The following is an 8,765-nucleotide window of genomic DNA, read 5'->3' as shown; positions in this document are numbered from 1 at the left end:
GCCTCCGAAACATCACTGCATGCGTCATCCGAAGTCCTTGAGTGCGAGTGTCGACACTCTTCACTGTATGCGGGGCGTACTCCGGATGAGCCCGGTGACTCGCCTTCGGATAAGGCCGGATTTAATAATTAAATTTAATTATTAATTATTTAATAAACTTCGGAAATTCATATCTTCTTCATACGAACTCCGTTTTCGATGTTCTTTATATCCACGCGAAGGTGAGACTACGCTCTACAACTTTTGTTTAGGCTCCGTCGGCTAATTTTGACTTTATTTTTATTATTTATTTTTAATTGGCCGAGACAGAAAATTTCGTTATAAATTCATAACTTCTTCGTTTGACGTCCGTTCTCGCCTAAATTTTTATCGCTTTGATACTGACAACGAGATCTTCGATTCTTGTTTAGATCACTAAGGCTAACTATCGCTCTAACATAAATTGCACTTTTTACGTCATTCAGCATTGCCGGTTCTGTCGCGAAACTTCGACAGTTCATAACCTCTTCGTTATAACTCGGATTTCTGCATTCTTTATATATTCGGAAACCATGTTTCAACTACTATAACATTATCTAAAGATATCAAGTTTATTTTACACTTAAATTTTGACTCTTATTTTTATTCTTAATTAATCAAACCACATAATTAAGCAATTAAGCACAAAACACATAATACTCAAATAATACACTTCTATTATTCCAAAACGGGTTACAAAGGTTAACCTAGACTATTACATTGCTAAAAATGGCAAGCCCAGAAACACAGACGTTACAACTATTACTCAATCTAAAAACTAGAAAAGCAAAGAATTAACTAGATTCAATAACACGAAGGAACTTCTGTTTAGTTCAACTCAATTGATCCTATGGTTGATTTCAAGGTAATAGTGCAATGGATTAACTCTTTTGTTGGTTACCGATTCGAGTGACTAGGTTTGCATTCACTACACTAATCCTTAGTAAATAAACTAACTTAAACAGTGATCGGTTGTCTAATTCAATTTAGTTCACTAGATTAATTATTCGGATTACTTTAGACTTACAATAGTTAACCAATTTGGCTTTTAATTAACTTCTTGTTGATGGTCATCACACAAGCTTGCACATGGATTTACTTAATTTTCTTATTAATTCTAGTTTCATGTTCATTAATCCTAGACATATAACAAAGTAGTCACATGGTATATGGGGTTGATAATCAAACGATGTTCATGCTATTTAATTACCTTCCTATTAACAGAAAATTAGTTATCATTCACACACAAGGTTCTTTAGCAAGCTAAAATAACAAATATCACCAACATTGAATTAATCTTACCAATAATCAAACCATAGTCTCAATTTTGTATCCCCAAACAGAAGTTAAGAGTTTTAGCTCATGATTGAAGTAAATAACAGCCTAAAAACGAATTCTAACTGTCTAGCCATAATGGAAAACAAAAGATTAAGTAGAATGATGAAATTTGCCTCAAATCTCCTTCGGGATTGAATTGTAGCTTCTATCTTCGTCTTCTAGGGTTTCTCTGGCCTCTGAATCACAACTAATTTTTCCAGAATCGTCCCAGAAGTTTTTTTCATCGATCTGAGAATTTATCTTTATATTCACGCATCGACTCGTCGAGTCAGGTGACGACTCGTCGAGTCCATCTCACAATCCCCGTATGCGATAAGTATCTGGGTTCCCGAGTCGTTATCTTCTCGAATCTTCACTTGGACTCGCCGAGTAGTCAACCCTACTCGCCGAGTAGGTGTTATTTTTGGTGTTTTTCTTCTTTATTGAATTCCCGAGCTCCTAACCGCTTCTCCTGCTTCCTTTTACTTCTGAGCTTCATTTTTGGATTGAAAATACAATTCAAACACTTTTAAGTACCCTTTTTCCATGAAATGCAATAATTTAGCTAATAAATGAATAAAAATCTATACTTAATACATACTAAATATGCACATATCAAAATACCCCACACTTGACTTTTGCTTGCCCCCAAGCAAAATTGAATTTTAAAACATTAGAATCATATATGACAACTCCAATCTAACCCAACCATTATGCCAAGACCGCAACGCATGCATTTGTGTCTAAATTTTCCCTAATAACCCCCATACTCCAAATACTCACAATCCTCATAAACATTCGCCCACTCACCCCGAACTATGCTCATTTTATGCAACCCTCCGAATCCATCCGCAGAAAACCTCTTACCCTCAAGGTATTTTTAGCTAAGAAACCCAAGCATACATAATCTAGACAATTACAATTTATGATACCACTATGGAGCTCTTTTGAATTCTTCACTTCCTTGATAATTTGATCTTTGATCTCTTTGAATTCACCACCTTGTATTAATTGATTTTTGGTATCTTCAACTTTTTGAATTTCATGGAATTTTGATCTTTTGATCTTCACTTTATTTTCTCCAAAATTCTTACAACTTTTCTTGTAATTATCTCTCTTTTTTTTAAAATGTATTCCTCACTTTTTTTCACTCAAAATCCTACATGCTTAAGCAGCGGCGCTCAACCTCAACCTTTATTGGCTAACGATAACAATTTCGCTGGATACATTTCAGGTTTAGGCTGCTAAACATATTGCATCCCTCAGGCTGAGCGGGGTTGTGTTTTTGTCCCATGATTTCACTGGAATAAGGAAGCCACAAATGCACTAGAACGTGTATAGGCTCAACTAAACATTTGGGTTTTCATGCAATTATCAACACAATTCTAACATGGAATCCTAATTTGCTTTTACCAAAATTTTCTAAATTAAATCCCTAAGTAATATTTTTGGTATGCTAACTTTTTTTTTAAAATTAGCCTAAATTAAGATTCTAAATTTTCTAATATGTGACCAACCCCCTACCCCACACTTATTTTATGCAATGCCCTCATTGCATACTATGCAAAAATAAAAATGCAAATATAGAGAGAATTGGAACAAACTCCCCTGAGGTAGCAGTCGATAGGTTGATACTCTTCTTTCCAGCTCCAACTTCATTTGACTTTAGCCATGGAAACAGCTCATCCATGACTTGGGCATCAAAATCTCATGTGGCAGCTCCAAATATGCAGGTAAAACAGTGTAAGAACTTCAAGAATCGATCTGGAAGAATAAGTGGTCAAGTGGTACACTCAGCAGCATCAAATCAGCAGTCCTTTTGGTATAAAAATGATTGACTCATCGAGTCATATATGCGACTCGTTGAGTATAAGCGCGGACATCTCAGAATTTGTGAGAATACAAGGTGACTCGTCGAGTCAGCTTAGTGCACTCGACGAGTAGGCCACTGGGTGAAAAAATTGTATTCTGCAATTGTTCCAGCCTCTAATAAATCTTCTAAATTCCTCCTTACTTCTAGACTCAATTGCTCATGTCCCTAGGGACCGGACTCGACACTTTGACTTTAACGCTTCCCTTCCTTGACTCTCTTTCACTCGTTATAACTCTCTTTTCTCTATAACTTTAAACCCTTTTATGCAGGCACTCCTAATCCAATCCTGAAAATCACTAATGCAAACAAACATCAAGCAAAACAGTAAAAGTCTTAACAAATTTCAAACACACCAAATAAAAACAAAAATAAAAATAAAAATTGTTTAAGAAAAACACAAATAAACTAATCCTCCTCATCATCGTCATGCTCCGGTGCCGCTCCACTTCCACTCGCACCACTCCTTTTCACATTAATCACGTCATCCCACGATAGAATATACAGAAAGTTACCACCATCGATATGCGGAATGTTGAAGTGGTCAAATAATTGGATGTGGGATTGATTGCTAAAGTTGATACCCCATGCCATTTGATCTTGCAACCTCCTCATCTCAACATTGTAACAATCCATTGGTACTTCATCATGGTCTACCGGAATCACCGGCGGTTCCTCCTCTACATCTCGCTCTCGCCTCGATCGGACCCTCCTTCCCTGTGCCTCGGGACCAACAACAGGATCATTATGCGGGATAGCATAATGACCACCACCATATTCCTCAATGATCCTAGCCCTCCTAAAAAGAATGGGATTGAATGCAGGGGTAGGAATCATAGTCATGAAATTCCACGCGCCACGGGTCATCAACCGAAAAGAATTGGCGAGCCGTGTGACAAACATACCACCATTAATCTTTGATGTCTTGCGGTCTTTGACCGCACCCTCAGCCAAATAAGAAGCCAAACACCAAGGAATATTACAGAAAGTGTCTGGTGTGATAATGCTCCATAAGTAAAAGACATCAAGGTTAGAAACCTTGTCATCATCTTTTCTTTGGTTAATGGTGGTGGAAATAAGGCGATGAATAAGGCGGTGTGTAGGCGAACGAATGCTTCCCTCATGTGCTGACTTCAGAATGTACACTTTGTTGGCAATCGTATTCCACCAACCCGTGCTCGTCACTCCATCGGGGAACACCTTGTGAGATCGTTCCATAAATGCACGGAAAATAGCGGCCAATACCAATGACCGGTCATAAATACCCATCCGACAAGGGAGATCTACCACGGAGCAACAATGAAACTCGCCCCGAAGACAAAAATTGACACTCGTCGGGTGATAGCAGTCATTCCCCCCCCCCCCCCCCCCACTAAAAGATACCGTGGAAAAAAATTCCAGGCAAAGCTCCCGGTACACTGGCTCTTGAATACGGAAGATCCGGCTCCTCCCATCACAAACCATCATCTCCCCCTCGTAAGTAAACTCCATTAAAATATAAGGAGCCAACTCCTCTTCATATCGCACACTTTGCAACCAACCCCAATCAATTCTGTTGGGCACATAAATTTCTTTCTTCCTGACGTCAGCTAATTTCTTCTTCCATCTCGTCATGGTAGAAGCGGATTCGATTTGCGGGAAATTTAACCAAGGAAAATCTTCTTGGCATCCATTGGAACTTTGTCCCGTGCGAAACATTTTCCTGCAAAATGAGGATACAAAACCCAGTAAAACACAGAAAATCATTAAAATACGTAACATCTATGTCCCCGACTCGACTCGTCGAGTCTATGAACGACTCGGCGAGTCGCAATGACTGTGCGAGTCATTCAACGAGTCTGTTAAAGTTCAACCTCTAAATCTCTAAAATAACTCACGGGTTTTGTCCAGGGATGTTTCTATAAGGTATTAGGGCAAGAATAATCATCCAAAACAACATATTTTTTTGAAAAATCAAAACCCTAGAAATGTACTATTCTTCAAAATCGGGCTTGATATGAAATTACTACCCTAGATCATCTAAAAACCATGCTTTTAATAGAAAATAGGAAGAAATTAGTTACCTTTTGTGATAGAAATTGAAAACTTGAAGAACAATTGAAGAAGATGATGAATGCTTGAGAGAAAGAGTTGGAAAGGAGGTGCACGACGAGTGAGTTGTGAAAACTGATTTCCTTAAGGTTAAAACCCTAATTACCGGTTGTAAAAATTGTTTTTTTTTTCTGTAAATAAGACCGACTTGTCGAGTAAGTCTCGTCGCGAATTTATCCTTCTTCTGAAATCTACAGGTACTCGTCGAGTCATGGTCAGACTCGGCGAGTCTCTTGCCGATAAGTATAAAATTTTGCCATTTATTTAGGAAAGAAAATGTTTGTCACCCCACACTTAGTCCATACGCACTCTCAAGTAGACATGTCTGATGAATTGGAAGATTAAAATTCTAAAAACGAAAAAAAATGCAAACAAAACTAAAAAGGTAAAAGAAAGCAAACTCTAAATAACGGGTTGCCTCCCGCTAAACGCTTCTTTTTTAAGGAGTCGTTAGCTGGACTCCTTCCCGTCTACGTCTCGTCATCTTCCAACATCGGAAATACACACCTAATCTTTTGTGGTTTGTACTTTGTCTTGTAAGCGTGAACCTTCTTTTTATAAGCCCGTTTTAATTCCTCTCTCTTCTTTTTTACAACATCATCCTCAGCTGCTTGGGCTTCTTTTCTCCTCTTTTTCTTCTTCACCCCATTCTTTTTATCCTTCTCTTTCACCTCCTTTTTATCAAACTTAAGTACTTCATATTCTGTGAAAGTTCGTGCTCTAGGTTTGGTAATGAATGGTTGATTAGGCTCCACTCTCCTATCCATTGCCTTCTCTTCTTTTTCTGTGTTTAACCCATCTACAAGCGGAATTGAATCAAGACATGCTATATGGACGTGTTGGACTTTCGTATCCGTTTCTCCTTATGTTGTTTGTTCTTCTAAAGAATCATGAAAAATATCCATGCCCAGAATATGCAGAGAATTAGCAACAAGCAGATCTAAGTCGTCCAAGCTGTTGGTAATTTCGAGTCGACTCTTCGAGTCCAGTAAGGTGACTCGGCGAGTCGGATCATATTTCACCATGTCTTTTGTGTTTTCCGAGTCGGCTCCTTCCAGTAGCTTTTCTATCTCTTCCAAGTCCTTGTTAACATCTCCATCCTCTCCAGAAGGTAGCAAAAACTTGTTTGGATCTCTTTCTTGCAAAATTTCAAGTTCTTTTTGTAGTATCTCATCATCTAAACCGATAAATGAGATCTCTTCTTTCCCTTTCTCTTCTTGCTTGGCTTCTGGTATAGCTCTAAATACCGCTGACTCGTCTCCTGCCCTTAATGTTAGTGTAGACTCACATACATCAATTAAAGCACATGCGGTGTTTAAAAATGGCCTCCCCAAAATAATTGGAACTTCGGGGTCTTCTTCAATATCTAGCACCACAAAGTCTACTGGAAAGATGAACTTGAAAGCTTTAATGAGAAGATCCTCGCAAACTCCTCTTGGATGAATTGTGGTCTTGTCAGCCAAATGGATCTTCATGTTTACCGGTCTTGGCTCCGGTAAGTTCATCTTCTTGAAGAAAGAGAGAGGCATCAGGTTGATGCTTGCACCCGAATCGGTCAACACTTGAGTGACAAATGCATTTCCAAATTGGCACGGAATTATGATACTTCCCGAATCGCCCTTCTTTTTGGCTAACTCACTCAACATTATCTCCGCGACTTCAGCTAAGTCTTTCGTAGCAGCAAAGAGACCTTTTAGTAAGTTGAAGTACTTGGGTGTTGTGAGCATCGTTTCTACAAATGGCACATTAACTTGGAGGGCTTTAACATGCTTCATAAAGGTTTTATAAGCTTCAACTTTTTCCACAGGCATGGCTTTGATTGGGAATGGCAGAAGGGGATTATATGGCTTTAAGGGGATGACAGTTTTGTCATGTACGCATGAACTCGTCGAGTCCATTTGAGGGACTTGGCGAGTCAGGTCGGGTTTAGCTGGATCCGACTCTTCTGTCTTCTCTGTCTTGCTATTGGAGACCCTCTGTGCCTGTGTGAAAATTGTTTCACAGCTGAAAGTCACCATACTCACATTTTCCATTCTTGGATTATTCTCGGTGTTACTTGGAAGTTGACCCGGTCTTCTTTCATTCACTTGATGTGCAAGCTGTCCCAGCTATTTCTCAATATTGAGAATGGATGCCTGGTGATTTCTTAACATATTTCTGGTGTCGTGCATTGCTACATCGTGATCATTGTGTCTCTTTTTGGACGCGGCTATGAATCTAGTGAGCATTTCTTCTAAATTGGCTTTCTTTTCCATTACCGGTTCTTCCTTTTGATAGAATCCCCTCTCCTTCTGCTTGTATTTCTCCTCTTTAGCCTTTTTATATTCTTCATATGGGAGCCATTCCTTATTCGGTTTCGCCAATTCTCGTCGTATCTATTGCCACTTGAGTAAAACACTTGAGCCTTCTTATTTCCATTTTCGTCAAAATCACAATCCTTGGTGAGGTGGGGCCCTCTACAATTCTCGCATCAAACTCGAATAGCATGAATTGTTTGATCCATTTTTGTCATCCTTCTATCTAGACTATCGAGCTTAGCTATTACCGCCGCCATCATTCACCGAGTTCACTGCTCCCCGACTTACTTCATTTCTCGGATTGTGGTATTCTCTAGAATGATTAGAGAATTCCTCAATTAACTCCTTGATTACCGGATGCGGCTTTCTGGTGAGCAGGCCTTGTGAATTGAGCAATTGCCTTGTGGTGACATTGACTCCATCATAGAAAATGGAGACCTCTTGTTGGCTATTAAGGTCATGGTGTGGGCAATTTCTAAGCAAACCTTTGTACCTTTCCCAAGCTTCATAAAGAGATTCACCGGGTTGTTGCTCAAAGTTGGTGATGGCTTTCTTCAACTTAGCTATCTTGGAAGGCGGGCAAAAGTGGTCTATGAATTCCCCTTTCATCTTGGCCCATGTGGTGACCGATCCGGGAGGACGTGACTTGAGCCAATCCTTCACAGCACCTTTGAATGTGACTGGGAGCATGCGAAGTAGCTGGGTCTCACGAGGCACATTTGGTACATTGAAGTAGTCAGCCACATCATTTACTTCATCCAAGTGCTTGTAGGCGTCTTCGTGGTCTTTCCCATAAAAAGGAATCTCCTTGAGTTGAGCGAGAATATGACCCTTTAGCTCGAAAGTAGCGGTTGCGGGAATTGCGGGCTGCACAAATCCCGGGCCGGTGTCATCACGCATCCTCTTCTTCCATTCCCCCATGGGGACTTCATCGATATTAGCCATAGCGGTAGCTAAATCGTCTTCAAACTCGGATTCGTGCTCGTATGTGGGTTCTTCCTCTTCCTCAGTCTCGTACTCGGTGTCTTCTTGAATTGGATCTTCGATTGTCAAAGAGGCAATGGATGCTCCTGATTTGTTGCTCCTCTTCTTGCTGAAAACAGACTTGAGGTTTTTGAGTGGTGAGTTCTTTGAAGAAGCAGATTCTCCAACGGTTTTGCCTTTGCTCCTTC

General features: G+C 39.7%; 1 non-coding gene across 1 annotated transcript; it reads left to right on the top strand.

Moving 5' to 3' along the window:
• Positions 1 to 8,047: 8,047 nt before the first annotated feature.
• Positions 8,048 to 8,154, top strand: LOC145003619 (small nucleolar RNA R71). The gene has a single exon (XR_013662072.1). It is a non-coding gene; the product is annotated as a small nucleolar RNA R71 (small nucleolar RNA).
• The last annotated feature ends 611 nt before the right edge of the window (positions 8,155 to 8,765 follow it).

The sequence above is a fragment of the Lactuca saligna genome, chromosome 6 (genome assembly GCF_052625555.1).
Source record: "Lactuca saligna cultivar CGN05327 chromosome 6, ASM5262555v1, whole genome shotgun sequence".
Lineage (NCBI taxonomy): Eukaryota > Viridiplantae > Streptophyta > Magnoliopsida > Asterales > Asteraceae > Lactuca > Lactuca saligna.
This window is presented reverse-complemented; position numbering and strand designations above follow the sequence as displayed.